At 39.8% G+C, this 15982-nt stretch overlaps 1 protein-coding gene across 9 annotated transcripts in view; it reads right to left on the bottom strand.

Moving 5' to 3' along the window:
- FBXW7 (F-box and WD repeat domain containing 7) overlaps positions 1-15982 on the bottom strand; it is a 283629-nt gene that overhangs the window by 197412 nt on the left and 70235 nt on the right. The window contains exon 1 of one of the 9 annotated variants that reach the window (XM_073341356.1): positions 13244-15664. The exons of the other annotated variants lie outside the window; for them this stretch is intronic. The gene's annotated coding sequence lies outside the window, so the exon portion shown is untranslated. Of the gene's footprint in view, positions 1-13243; positions 15665-15982 lie in introns of those variants that run through there. 9 annotated transcript variants of the gene reach the window in all.

The following is a 15982-nucleotide window of genomic DNA, read 5'->3' on the forward strand; positions in this document are numbered from 1 at the left end:
AACAGTTTTTTGAAAGTCATAAAAGGATTTTTTTTGTTTTTACACAATATATAATTAACCTTTGGAACTAACTGTCGCAAGAAACCATTGAAATCAACAACTTTGCAGGATTCAGAATAGGACTGTACATTTATATGGATAATAAGAAAATCAAACTATACGATAGATAGGTTTTTAAAAAATTCTAGGAAGCACATTAATGCTTATGCTTTGGGGGATAACTAAGCTTTTCCTGATAGAGACTGGTGTAACAGACTGACAATGTCCTGCAACATCCTGGACAAACCTTATGGAAATAAGATAAGCTTTATGGAATTAAGTTAACCGGATCAAGAAAAAGAAAGGATTTTTCAATAGACTGTTTTAAACAGGCTCAGGGCCTTCTTCCTGATCCAGCAAATAGGCAGGACCCCTGGTGGGCTCCAATCCTTAAGGAAGGGTTGAACAAACTGGGCTTACGGAGCCCCGTAAGACTTGGTGCCTGTTCTGAGCTGAAGATATGAACCTGAAACTGCAAAGAAATCCCTTGGATGGAGTGTTCAAAGACTGTTGTTACCAGAGGCCATGTTAGGGTTGGGGTGATCTCTGGTAAACTTGTTAGCATGTGTGTAGATTCTTTAAATGTTGTTAATACGTCTTCTCTCTAGTCCTTTTAGCTTAAGAATAAAATAGGGTTGCATAAAAAGAGATGTGTGGTAACTAGAACTGTGGGTGGTCATATTGGTAACTGTCTCAGACGAGAAAGTAAGCAAGCTCGCTTGGGCAGTCTCTCTCTGCTGAGAATAACAGTGAAGGCAGGGAACTGTTCCGCCTGGAGATATTCCAGTCAGAAGGGTATCCAACCAAGAAAGGGAATTGCCAAGGGAACCAGATGCTTGAGAGTGGGTGCCCTTGCAGAACCCATAGAGGAGGAATATAGGTGCAGTTGCCCTGAACTGTGACAGTTAAGAAGTGAGTTTCCCCCAACAATCATGTTGTTTGATAATTGTCCATTACAGGTGTCTTGCATCTCCCTCTGAAGCTTCTGATGCTGGCCAACAACAGAGACAGGATGCTGGAGTAGATGAACCTCAGATCTGACCTGCATGGCAATTTCTACAATCCTACATCTTAGAGTTTATCACAAATCTGTTAAAACCTCCCTTAAACTGATACCACCAGTACAACTCTACCAGTGACAGGAACACTGCAAATACTAGTGAAGACTGACTGCTAGGAATGTATCCTGCATCACCTAACCATAAGCAGAATATGGTGATTAACATGCTTTGCTCCACCCTGGCACTTCCACTGTTGAAGCTATCCATGGAGCAGCACCAATATGAGATTTTCACAGAATTGTTATTGTAAGTGATGCCTTTCTGTGCCTCTCCACTTCCTCTATTACAACATCAGCAGCCTTGATTCATCACGAGTTGTCCAAGAATTATCCAAAGAGTTCTGTCAACCACTGATATTGACTAACAAGTTTTGGAACACTGGGGAAGTGCCAGAGCACTGGAGCTAATATTTTTTAAAAAGTAAATAAAATTACCTAGATTAGTCTGATACAACTGTCAAACAAAACTGGAAAGGGTGATATGGAATGCAACAGTCAAGCATTAAAGGAAAGTAGCATAATTAATGTCAGTCAACATGTTTTATGGAAAAAAAACAGATTGTGTCAAACAAACTTGATTTTTTAAAATGAGATAAGTTTGGTTGATAAAGGTAACTATTTGATGCAACATGCTTAGGCTTTTGCAACAGGGTTGACTTACCACCACGTGACATTCTGGTTAAGTACAAAAAAACCTCAGTGTAGCACATATGAAATGGGTTTAAAAACGGATGATTTCAACCAAAAAAAAAAAAAAGTCACTGTAAATAGGAAATCATCATCCAAAAGGGCTGTTTATAGGGTCCTGCAGGGATCTGTTCTTGGCCCAATATTACTGAGTATCTTTATCAGTGATATGAAATAAAATCATTGCTGGTAAAGTTTGCAGAGGACACAAAAATTGGCAGTGGTGGTAAATAATTGTATGAACTGGTCATTTCAACAGAGCTATCTGGATTGCTTGGTAAACTGAGCTCATTTGAACAACATGTATTTTAATATAGCCAAATGAAAGACAGCTTTGTTCATAGATTTGCAATGTAGGTAACACTTAAAGGATAGAGGACTGTATGCTGGAAAGCAGTGACTCTGAAAAGGATTTAACAGTAATGGTGTATAACCAAGTTAACATGAGCTTCTGGTGTGATACCATAATTAGGAGAACTAACAATCTTTGGAGGTATAAGCAGGCGAATACAGAGTAGGAGTAGAGAGGTGGTATTGCTTCTGTATATGACATTTGTGAATTACTGGAATACTGTGCCCAGTTCTAGTGACCACACTTTTAAGAGCATATAAAAAAAACGGAAAGGTGTCTGTAAAGAGCTATAAGAATGACTCAGGGTCTGGAAAACCTGCTTTACAATCATGGATCATGATCTGCAAACACCTACATGGGAAGATTGTTGGTCACAGAAGGCTCTTTAATCTAGCAGACAAAAGCATAGCAAGATCCAGTGGTCTGGGAAACACTAGACAAATTTAAATTAGAAATAAGGCACTTTTTAAAAAATATATAATGAGGGCAATGAATCATTTGAACAGCTTACCTTTAAAAAAAAAAAAAAAAAAGCAGCTCTATATAAAACAACAAGTACGTGTGATGCAGGAAATACTGGGTGAAATCTTTGGCCTGTATTACACAGAAGGTCAGACTAGATGCTCATAACAGTCTCTCAGGCCTTCAATCTATTAATCTTCCCTTCCTCCCGTTTCTTCTGTGAATGTTCTGATGATATCTCCTACACATGGAATGCTTTCCCCTTTCAGTTCTCCAGCCCACTAACGCCTCCTTACTAATCTATCCTCCAAAGATTTTGCTCCTCTTTGCTGTTTACAAAAGATGATTAAATTTAAAAATTAAGTTACTCCTCTGGGGCTTCCCAACACATTCTATCACTGTGTAACTGTCTTTTAGATTACACTCTCAACTCCAATATTAGGACCTTTATTTTATTTTATTTTTTTTAATGTTAAAGTCATCAAGCAGGATTCATGCCTAACTGCGTAAGTACATGATCTTATTTACTGTTACCCTCATCACCTCTCTCTACTCCCTTCCTTGTGTCTGGTTTTTGAAACTCAGGAGTTGTGTCATGTAAAATTTAAGCTTTGAACTCCATTTTTTTTTTAAAAAAGGGTAAAACATACACCTTGCCTTACTAATGTGGCACCTAGCGCACTTTTGGGCTTTCAAAAAAGTTAACTGATAGAAATGGCAATTTCTGCAATATTGTAGACAAACCTTATTGAATTAAGTTTAAGTATCTTAGGAGTTCACTCTATTAAAAATGCATATGTTTAAGTGTTATTGTGGGATTCTATGTAACTTGTCCAGGACACATGACTCATGTAAGGATTGGGAAGTGTTAGGCTCAAAAGACTTTTAAACAATGGGTTACGACAAGAATGAACTGTCAGTTGAGTAAGTTTCCTAGGAAATACCTGGAGAAGGCGAATGCAAATGCCCACCCCTCTGGACCTGATCTTCTGAAGCTTCATCTAGGAAGGGAACCTTTATCTATGAATTACCAATTCCCAGGATCAAAAGGCCCAAGCAGCATAAAGGAGTAACTTACAGAGTCATGAGTGTTCTTATTGTAAGCAAAAGGACTTACTTGTAGCCAATGGACTGTTCAGCGGCCGAGCCCTTATTGGAGTCAGGTGGTGGATACCTTGTTAGCATGCGTGTAGGTTCTTCTATTGTTTTCTAAATGTTATCTCTGTAAAGCTTTTACCTTAAGAATAAATGTGCTTCCTTAGAAAGAGCTGTGTGGTAAATTAACTGTAACAGTTACACTGTTTACCATCTCTGAAGAGAAAAGTAAAGCAGGCCTGCTTAGGCAGTCTGACTTTGCTGAGGATTTTACAATGCAAGCAGGGAATGGTGCAGAGTGGAAATATCCCAGTCAGAAGGGAGAGAGACATGCTTCTCCTGCCAGGAGACAAAGCAGCAGGGGAGCTGAAAGCCTAAAAGCGGGTACCTTTGTGCGCTTATATAGGGAGAATACAGGTGTGGTTGCCCTGAACTACAACAACAATGCTTAAGTTCTCTGCACAGAAATTTTGCGAGCAAACCGTTTAATTCTAAAACCACTATATTTCTTTAGCAAACCCTGCCAGACGGAACATCTTGCTGGAAGTGTCAGTAAAAAAAAAAAATCATTAATTCATAAAATCATAGAAGTCCGTAAACTCTGGAATTCAGCAAATGCTATTGCCAAGGGGCAAGGGACCAGTAGGGCCATAAACAAAAGATGAAGAAAGAGGGTAAAAGAAGGGATGTCTGAAGAAAGGATTGAAGCATTAGAGGCAGCTTTTAAGAGGACATTATGGAGCAACAGCAGTCACTTCCTATCTAAGGATGCAACTGAGTTGCTTTATATAAGGCTGATGTTGCTACCTGCCCTCACTTACCACTACTGCCTCTGAAATCAACAATAAAAGGCATATAGGTATAATTTAGGTCTGGGGCCCACGATTTGAAGTGAATTAAGATAACAGACTTCTAAAAGACACTGAAAACAGAGGTATTCAGAGCTCAAGGAATAAACTTTTTGCCACTTAAAATACAAATACAATTTAGTTTCCTGGCAACCTCCATCTAGTGCCCAGAACACATCTAGCTGCAGAGAGTAGTAATTAACTTCTGAATCTGTAACATGGCTATGGGATAACTGCTCTGACTAGCTTAGTATAGGACAGCAAGTGTTGGAGATCAACATTTTTAAAATGAAAGTAAATCCAGTGTCCACCAAGGGCTTTTCTTGTGGCCACAGCCTCCTGGTGGTGATTGGGGGCCAGTAGGAGCAAATCAGTGGCCCTTCCCCAGGGCCCCCCTCCGGAGACACAAACACTGGAGAAGCAGGCAGCCAGTGAGTTCCCCACACTTCCGGAGGCGCTGGGGTCGGACTTCAGCCCTGGAGCTTTGAGCTCTGGCCCCCAGGTGCAGGGCTTCGAGCTCTGGCCCCCGGGGTCACCACTCCTCCCATTGACCCTGGCCCGTTCTGCCTTCCTCCCCACCTCCCCATACAGGACTTAAATTTGTATGAACTCCCCAAGCCCTTTCCTTACAAATGTAGACCACAAAATGTACCCCAAATCAAGCAGAGAGGCCTGTCAATGGAAAAAAATGTAAATCAAAATGTTTCCAAGGAGGCCCAAGAAACCTTCTGAGGGCAGTTGGAGTAATTTCCTACCCACAAACATCAGGAGGTTCATGGGCAAGGAACAAATGACTCCTTGCTCCCCCCACTTCAAGACCTTCAGACCTGTTGGGTCAAGAGGAAGGAAGCCCTACTCCTGCAGATCTTAGAATAACCGATGTAGGAAGTCTAGAGGAGAGTGGTGGAGGTGACAAAGATACTGGATAGGATAAAGCGCGGAGGAGATCAAGTAGCCATTCTTTCTTTTCTTGTGGACCTACTGAGGTCTGCAGGAGGGGAGAACTGCCAGCAACCTTTAGGATAACTGATCCTCTTTATGAGCCTCACTGGCCTTGTTTGTGAACTCCTTCTAACTTATATGAGCCTTGGTAGATTTGTTAATCCCCATGATCAGTCTATTTTGGTTTGTTGGGAGACAAATGAGGCTATTTTGAGATCCTTTGGTGCTCAAGAGTTTATGGCCCAAGGGAAGGCAAGGAGATTGGGATTCTGATGAGCATTTTAAGGCTCCAGGAGGAGGGGGAATAGAAGCCTAGTAAATGCTCACAAGGGAGGCCTCTGATGGAGAAGAGGGTTTTGGAAGATCTCAAATGTACTCCATTATGACTCTCAAGATGGAAATTAGAGGCTGAGAGAGGGCTGAAGATCCTGAGTCTCACTATGGGGGTCGAGAAGCAAGTAAATAAATCTTCATTCTTCACAAACCCTTTCATGGAGCCCTGGAAGCGACATAAGACAAAGGAAGAAGTTCTTCACTCCCCAGCACTCATCATGGAGACTGGGAAACAGGAGGAGCAAGGAGGTTCTCCCTTATTTCCCCAGCCCATCTGTTCTGCTAACCCCCAAGCCTCCTGTCTGCCTCATTTCCAGCCTGCCACCTTCCCTCCAAGACTTGAGGAGGAAAGCTCCAGCCTTTGGAACATTAGGAAGTTGAGGACAAGGGAATTGCACTCCACCTCACATCCTAGGTTCTGCAGATGTATGATCCTGTTGACATACAAAGATCTGAAGAAGTGGTAGTCCCTTTTTGAGCACATTAAGATGTCTGCAGACTCCCCCTCTGAGACCGGTTGAATATGCATTGATCATCATAAGACTTTAAGCCCAGAAAACAAAGGCAGCTTGTAACAAGACACCGGCGCTGAAGTAAACCTGTCAGTCACAAAATTCAAGACCAAAAAGACTCCATCTTGTCTGACCTTCTGTATCTCACAGGCAACCAACACCACCCAGCACCACATACTAAAACTAACAACCAAAATAAGACCAAGGTATTTCAGCCCCCAGGAACCTAAAGAATTATGTGCCACCGGGAGAGAATAGGAGGACAAAAGCACACCAATGCCAAGGCTTCTGCAATGACAGGAAACTGATTAAGTCAGATGTGTGTTCCAGTGTACCTGTGGCAAGTGTACCTCATTCAGTCCCATCGGATGGGAGGTAACCAAAATGTCAAGTGGCACTCATGTGACCAGGTTACTAGTATAAGCAGAAATTTGATTAGATAATATTGAGAAGTTAGGGGAGCCTGCTGGTGAGACAGGAGCCTGGAAAGGACTCTCTGGAGCACCTATGCAGAAGGCCTAATGAAAGCCTGCAGAAAGAAAGCCTCATCTGAGACCCTTGCAGAGAGTGGTGGCCCAGGGAGAAGTTTCAACTTGGAAGTGCTATAAAGGACTGGCAGGAAGACAAAGCCCTAATAACAGGACTGAAAAGATGTGACGCTCCTTCAGGAGTACCAAGCATTGCGAGGTACCACACCATCACCTGCCCTTGGCGTGAGGAAGTCTTATCCGTGCCTGCTGTGCATTAAGTCCCTGAAACCACCAGCCTCTGGCAGCACAAGCACTGCATTCCAGGCCTCCACAGGCCTCGCTCTCACTGTACAGGCATCAATAAGCACACAACAACCCCCAAGTCCTCAGAGTATTCCCTGCAGTGTCCAGACCCTTATCCACTGAACACTCACAGAATTAACAGGCTTTCTGTTCCCAAATGAACAGTACACAACCATTTGTAAGATTCAACTCAAGATCACCACTTTGTTTAACGCCATAGTGCTTATATATATTTACAATGAAAACAAGAATAAGGTTATGATCGAAGAAGGGAGATTCAAATGAGTGGGAAGAAGAATATTGGAAACAAATGGTTACAAATAAAATGAAGTTGTAACACATTTTACAGACTAAACTTAACTAACAGGTTAACCTATCTAAAGTAGCTTATCTCACCCCAAAAAGAAAAGGAGTACTTGTGGCACCTTAGAGACTAACCAATTTATGTGAGCATGAGCTTTCGTGACCTGAAGTGAGCTGTAGCTCACGAAAGCTCATGCTCACATAAATTGGTTAGTCTCTAAGGTGCCACAAGTACTCCTTTTCTTTTTGCGAATACAGACTAACACGGCTGTTACTCTGAAACCTATCTCACCCCAAGTTCACTTCAGCATTTTCAACCAAGCCTGGCTGAGACCCTTCTTTCAGAAAGCAAATTCACTTCCTCAGTCAACGGTGATAGAGAGTCTTCCTTGTCCCACAAATACAGTAGTAGAGTAAGTCTTTGATGCGCACCTCACAATCAGGTTCTTCCCTCCACCCACCAGCTTGTTTTCTCTTCTCGTTAGTTTCTTTCTTTGAAGTTCTCCCATTACTTCATTTGCATTTGGTTCAGATTGACATTTATTGTCTGACAGCAAACCTGTTTTTCACCTTTTCTGTTGAGTAGTATCTAGACACAGACTTTAAGAACATAATTTTCCATGTATATTCATAACTCCTTACATAACATCCGTCCATGTGTTTCACAATGATATTGATGACAAACGCAAAACTGGCTTTTTGAGACCCCACATGACATTCTTTGGCCAATTAGAATGTACATGCCAGACCAAAGAGATCCATATAACTCCTTTGAACCACATTGCCATAGGGGTATTTGGGTTACAGAGGTCCACTTGGGTTGGGAGGCGGGGAGCTGAGAGGGAAGTGAAGTTCTGATCAGAACAAAGAATTATTACATTCTGGAAAAGACAGAAAGGAACTCATAAGTCTTGTGAAGAAAACTAGAAGATTTGGTTTTGCATTAAATTCATTTTACATCACTAAATCAAACCTTACAAAGGGAGAGTTAATTCAAAAGCACCAGTTATCACAGAGGGATTAGACAAGTGCATACACCTAGTGGATGGAGGGCAGGGGGAAAGCAACATACATGGTCTCTTGATTTTAGTAAGTCCTTTGACAGTCTCATATGACATTCTCACAAGCAAACTAGTGAAACATGGTCTAGATGAAATTACTGGAAGATTGATGTATAACTACTTTAATGACCATATTCAAAGAGTTCTCTGTCTCTGGTTGTCTGTCAAACTGCGAGGATATATCCAGTGGGTTCCCACACAGGGTCTGTGCTGGCTCCATACTATTCAATATTTTCATTAGATGACTTGGATGAGAGTATATTCATAAAATCTGCAGATGACACCAAGCAGGAAGGGGTTGCAAGCACTTTGGAAGACAGGATTAGAATTCAAAATGACCTTGATAAATTGGAGAATTGGTCTGAAATCAGTAAGATGAAATTCAAAAGCCAAGTACCACATGTAGGAAGGAAAAAATCAAATGCACAACTACAAAAAGGGTAAAAAAGGGATCTGGGTGTTTTAGTGAATCAGAAATTGAATATGAGCCAATGTGATGCATTTGCAAAAAAGTCTAATACTCTGGAACATATTAAAAGGAGTGTGATATGTAAGACAAAGGAGGGAACTGTCCCTCTTTACTCAGCACTGGTGAGGCTTCAGCTGGAGTATTGTCTTCTAATTATGGAGGCTACACTTTAAGAAAGATGTAGACAAACTGAAGAGAATCCAGAGGAAAGTAACAAAAATAAAAGCTTTAGAAAACTTGACCTATGAAGAAAGGTTAAAAAAACTGGGCATTTTAGTCTTGAGAAAAGAAGACTGAGGGGGAACCTGGTAACAGTTGTCAAATATATTAAGGCCTGTTATAAAAAGGACAGTGATCAATTGTTCTCCATGTCCACTGAAGGTAAGACACAAAGTAATGGTCTTAATCTTCAGCAAGGGAGATTTAGGTTAGATATGAGGAAAAACTTTTTAATTTAGCATAGTTAAGCTCTGGAATAGGCTTCCAAGGGAGGCTGTGGAATCCCCAGCAGTTTTTAAGAGCAGGTTAGACAAACACCTCTTGGGGATTGTCTGGTATACTTGGTCCTGCCTCAGTGCAGGGGCTGGACTAGATAAACTCTTAAGGTCCCATCCAGCCCTACATTTCTATGATTCTAAGTGGAAGGTAAATCTGAGGGAGCAGTTGGGCCTGACGACAGATCAGGTCAGCCCTGCTACTAAGTCTCTGTCTTTAGACTTCTTCAGGTAGCCTCAATTGGAATTCCTAGGAGTAACAGGAACAGGGCTCTTCTCTAGCATAACTTACAACCATGAAAAAGGAAAAGATTAAAGAAAATTCTCTCACACAACACCAGATTCATACATTATAAAACCAGAAGGATCCACTGTTATCATTTAGCCCAGCGGTTCTCAAACTTCATTGCACTGAGACCCCCTTCTGACAACAAAAATTACTATACGACCATAGGAGGGGGGACCTAAGCCTGAGCCCCGCCACGCTAGGGTGGAGGGGTCAAAGCCAAAGCCCGAGCACCACCACCCTGGGCAGGGGCCAAAGCCCAAGGGCTTCAGCCTTAGATGGGTAGCCTGTAACCTGAGCTCTGCCACCCAGGGCTGAAGCCCCTGGGCTTCAGCTTCAGCTCTGGACCCCAGCAAGTCTAAACACTAGCCCTGATGTCCCCACCCACAGTTTGAGAACCACTCATCTAGCCTGACCTTCTGCATAATTTAGGCTGTAGCATTTCCCTGAATTATTTCCTGTTTGAATTAGAGCATGTATCTTTTAGAAAAACATCCAAACTTGACTTTAAAATATCTAGCAACGGGGAATCCACTCCACAACTCTTGCTAAGTTGTTCCAATGGTTAATTACTCTCGCTGTTAAAACTGTGCACCTTATAATAAAGGTGAATTTACATCTACAACAGGTCAGTGCTTTGAGTGCATACCACCTTTAAAGAATATTAATACTCAACAAAGGTAAACCCAAGGAATGCAAAGTTAAAGCTGCACATTCCAGACAAGACACCCAAACTATCTAAACATTTTCCTTGCAACAAAGCCCTGAAAAAGAAATTCACACTTTTCTTTGCATCCATAAGAAGCTTTAAGTTTTATCAACATCACAAAACTATATCTTTTACTTGTAGAGAGCACTTGTTTGGCTTTACAGCCATACACAGTACACACAAAATGATGTGGTAAATTCCTTACCATACTCTCCCCACAGCCAGTCATTCTTCACTCTTCATTACAAGACCAATTCTGATAGGCGCTGAGGGCACTCCACTCCTCATATGAAGTGTTCAGCACCTTGCAGGATTGTATCTTACATAGGGCAACCAATTATCCAAGTGTTAGATACAGAGCTAGCCTGTCTCTATAGAGCAGGTTTCAGAGTAACAGCCGTGTTAGTCTGTATTTGCAAAAAGAAAAGGAGTACTTGTGGCACCTTAGAGACTAACCAATTTATTTGAGCATAAGCTTTCATGAGCTACAGAGCAAAAATTCATAACCCTAACATTATGAAACAAAAGTACTTACATGAAAAGAGCAAAAGTTGGGGTGATGGCGAACCATTGCACTGAGTAAAGAAGACAAGCATACTAAATGAATTAAAACGCCATTGTTACATAGTATATGGATCATCAAAAATGTGCACTAAGAAAAGATGAGATGCTGGCAGTTTGGGTGCTTGTTTGAAGTGCTTGGGTGAGAAAACACTTAAGTGTCAAAAATCAACAGGGGAACTTGAAGTCTGTTGCAGCCCGAAATATTAAAAGTGGCACTTTATTATTCAGGATATCTATATTTGTTTAGATTTCAATTGCTTACTTTACCAACTATAGTTTATATTTTATTTTTTTACTACTAGCCATATACAGTTGTGAGAGAGTGAGTGAATTATTTTCTGGTTCATATATCAGTTGCAGAATCTTTATTATTAGTGATTTTGTTCAAATCAGAAAGAACACAGTCAAGCTTCCAGACCTCAAAGTGGAGTTTCCACTCATAATTATTTCAGAAAAAAACAACTATTTTTTACTTGTAAAATGAGTAAATTTGTCTCAAAACTTGTGTCAAACAGAACTCCACGCTTCCATTTTTAGAGTCACTTTTCTGAGTACAGAAAGAATCCAACTCCCACTGAATTCAGTGAGAGTTGGATAAGTCCCTAATGAACACTGCAACTCACTATGGACCAGTTCTTGTTTCCACTGAAATCATCAGTACAATTCTACTGATCAAGTCTTTACTAATTCCTCACAGAGAATGATCTTGTGTTAAAAGACCTGACTGAGAATCAGGATAGAGAGAAAATTTAGTCAAAAGGATTGTAATGATTGTAAAAAGAACAGGAGTACTTGTGGCACCTTAGAGACTAACAAATTTATTAGAGCATAAGCTTTCGTGGGCTATAGCCCACTTCATCGGATGCATAGAATAGAACATATAGTAAGATATAGATATATATACACACACCGATAAGTTGGAAGTTACCATACAAACTGTGAGAGGGGAATTAGTTAAGATGAGCTATTATCAGCAGGAGAAAAAGCTTTTGTAGTGATAATCAAGACGGCCCGTTTAGACAGTTGACAAGAAGGTGTGAGGACACTTAACTTAAGGAAATAGATTCAATATGTCTAATGACACAGCCACCCCCAGTCTCTATTCAACCCCAAGTTAATGGTATCTAGTTTGCATATTAATTCAAGCTCAGCAGTTTCTCCTTGGAGTCTGTTTTCTTTTACTGTGGCCAGAGAGGTTGAAGTGTTCTCCTACCGGTTTTTGAATGTTATGATTCCTGATGTCAGATTTGTGTCCATTTATTCTTTTGCGTAGAGACTGTCCAGTTTGGCCAATGTACATGGCAGAGGGGCACTGCTGGCACCTGATGGCATGTATCACATTGGTAGATGTGCAGGTGAACGAGACCCTGATGGCGTGGCTAATGTGATTGGGTTCTATGATGGTGTTACTTGACAGTCACAGCAATCACCACCCTCACTGAGAAAAATTATGGATATAAAATTTGAAAGTTAGGCTACCCAGAAACATGTTTTGGCTATTTACCCAACCACATCAGTTAGCTGTCCCTAGTCCATGCCCACTAACTAATCTAAAGTTTTATATTTTAAGAAAGAGCTAATTTATTCTTTAAAAAATTCCAAGGTGCCTTTTCCCCATATCCATCTAGAAATTTCTTTCAGAGTTGTACTTATTTATCCTTCACCCCCTTTTATAAAATCCTGGGTAAGATATGGTAGTATTTAGTATTCCTGCGTCACCAACAACAGGGAGGTGACATGGATTAAAGAAGTTTGGTGTACTAGCAAAACTGATCTCCTACTAATACATCTGCCCTAGACATTGAACTGAAAGGACAGAAACTCTGCAGTTTATTTATTGGAACATAAAATCATATACATGCTTGCATTTTAGTCCTAATAATACATTCTTACAGGCAAGACATATCAATCAGTTGTTGAAGTAGTCCGTAGTGCATAAAAGAAGATGTTAAAACTCAATCCACTTCTCTTGTGCTGCTTAATTAAATAAATTCCTTGGGGTGCTTGTGGTATGAACTGACCCTTCCAAAATATGGCTTCTGGACTCTGAATTACAGTACATTGCACATGGTTGGGGAATGGTTCTCTGGTTCTGCAGCATTAGTGCTTCACTTAACTGAAACTGAAGGACTCTTAACACTCCAGTGCTCTAGAACTAATATACTTGTATTAAGTTCAAATTTTGGTTGTGGCATACCAGTATAGTGGGCTTCCTCAAATTTTCATCAATAGGTTTCTTGGGGGCTTGACTCACCACTGCAGCGCTTCCTGCTGGTTGTCCTGGGAATTAGCTCTGCCCCTCTTCAGGTGGTGTCTTGCCCACTGTCACCTCTGCTCCAGGACCTGTGTTGCCCCAAGGACCACTGCGTCCTCTTCAGGACAGAGCCCTTTGTCTTAGTAACTAAAAAGTGATCTGCTACCTTTTCCCTGTTAAGGGACAAATCAGAGATCCTTATTACCTCTGTCAGACCCACATCACTGATGTCTAAAATTAAGGTTACTATTTGGGAAAAACAGAAAATTTCAGTGTATTTTGATGACACGTTGCTGTAACTTTTCCCTGTCCAACTCACTAACAAGCGCTACCTAGTTATGTCAAGTTACAAGGTGACTATCAAAGTCTGTGCTCTCTACTTAAAGATGAGACCATATTGGTAATGTTTATTCTTAATGTCATGAACAAAAAATTCCAATATTTGGGGACTACCGCCATAGCGAGCCTTGCATGACATTTTTGCTGTGAGCTCAAAAAACTTGATAAATAGAACCGTTTAGGTGTTTGCAGTTAGAAATAAATCACTACTAATAATCTGAAAATAGATTAATTTAGTTTATTTTAAAAAGGGACTATGGCTATGCAAATGTATCACCATACACTAAAAACTGTGATACTATCATTTCAGCAGTATTATTTTAACCAATGCAATATATTTCAGAAGTCCTTCCAAGAAACATTATTTATAAGCACATCTTTGGGAACAGCATTAAAAGTTCTATAGCAGCATCTAACATGCCCATAATTTATATTGATTGTTTATCTTACAAAAATAGTTCCTAGCTGTTTTTGAAGGGGAGGAGATAAAAAAAGCTTTTAAAAGAAACTTTACCTGCAAAGACAGCAATTTTAAAACCAAAAACATTTTAAGGTTTGAAGGCCATTCATCAAAAGAATTTATTCAAGGTAAGACAAGTTTTGGATCAAAAGCATTCGTTTCCCCTTTAATTTAAAGGAAAGCCATGTGTGTACCATATTCTTGGCATTCATACAAAAAGTACTTTGTTAAGCATGCTAAAAAATGGATAATTATGAATTTTTATTTTTCTGCCCCATTAACAAGTATTTATGTTCATTAGTGTGTGTATTTACATAGAGATAGAGGTATAAAGAAATGTATATCCAATTTAAAATTTAAAGCCAGTTTCCATCTTACTTTAATAATGCATTTAATATTACATTACATATTAAATTATTCTAATAGTTCATGTTTTCACAGTATAGTTCTTACAGTACTAGAATGATATTAAAGCAGGATATAAACTTTAAAAAAGTTTATGATCTTTGACTGAGGGCTACCATAACAGCTAGTATTGAACATCTTTCAGACAGATAGCTGGTAGAAGAATGCTACCTCTAAATACATACGGGCAGTTCCTCACCTGTTGTAAATTGACATAGCTCCACTGAAGTAAAGATTCTACTGAGAATCTGTCTCATATTTTCCATATCACTTCCAGTTTATTATATATGTATGTTGATACAAAAATATAGACACATACACACACATTTACTGTCCACCATGTGAACTTTCAGAGTGCTAGGCCTAGTTTTAACAGCCACTATGTCTGCAGCCTAAAGGAAATTCCCATCACTCACTCTGTTCTGTCATGGGCACTGTGATTAACAAGTATAACACATCACCATTTTTAGTGCAATTTTCAACATTCTGGAAATATAATGTGCTTATTTATGCCATGTTCATCATTATAGTGCCACGGAATTGTGAACTTGTGGTTAAAATGTTTTTGCACACTTGCTTTTTCCTACTGAAGTTAACAATTTTACTGTTTAAAATAGCATCATTTCTATTTTATATTTGTAACTGCTGAACTCAGCTACTCGCAAATATTTTGCTTAACGTTTAATAAATTCTTGTATTTTAACTTCAGAAAATGACCCCTGATCCCTACATTAACAGGGTTTAGGTACACAAAATACAGTGGATCAAACCATCTTTCTCCAAAGTAATACCCTGTACAGAAAACATTTTATGACCTATGTCTTTCTAAAGTCACAATTACACTATAAAATAAACCCTGAAAAATATTACATTACTTAAGGAATGCTTGAAACACTGGACTCTATACTTTACCTTAAAAACCATCACCTTGCTGATCTTAGCAATTAATTGTTTACTGTACACATCCTACTGATATTTTCAGGTTGAGGTGATTGTATGATCACCTAAACATTAGCGCACTAATCCATAATTCAAGTTACCTTTTAACTTAACTGTTTCCTACTTCAAAATTCATGCAGAAATTTTCCATTGGTAAGTGTACTGTGATACATGTAATTTTTTCTCTGATTACCAGTGAAGTATTCTTGAACAATGGGTAAATATATTAGCAACACATACTGAAAGTTTTTGACTGAAAAGGACTAAATATAAATTAGCATCAAACACAGGAGCATATTTTGTACTTATACTTACTTTTCACAAATGTACCTTGCAAATGAATGCTACTTTGCAAATCTTAGGCCTGATCTACACTTGGGGGGATTGATCTAAGTTACGCAACTTCAGCTATGTGAATAACGTAGCTGAAGTTGACGTACGTAGATCTATTCGCCGCGGTGTCTTCACTGTGGTGAGTCAACAGCTGACGCTCCCCCGTCGACTCCGCCTGCATCTTTTGCTCCGGTGGAGTACTGGAGTCGATGAGAGAGCGCTTGGCAGTCGATTTATCACGTCAAGACTAGACGCAATATATC

Source organism: Lepidochelys kempii, chromosome 4 (genome assembly GCF_965140265.1).
Source record: "Lepidochelys kempii isolate rLepKem1 chromosome 4, rLepKem1.hap2, whole genome shotgun sequence".
Classification (NCBI taxonomy): domain Eukaryota; kingdom Metazoa; phylum Chordata; order Testudines; family Cheloniidae; genus Lepidochelys; species Lepidochelys kempii.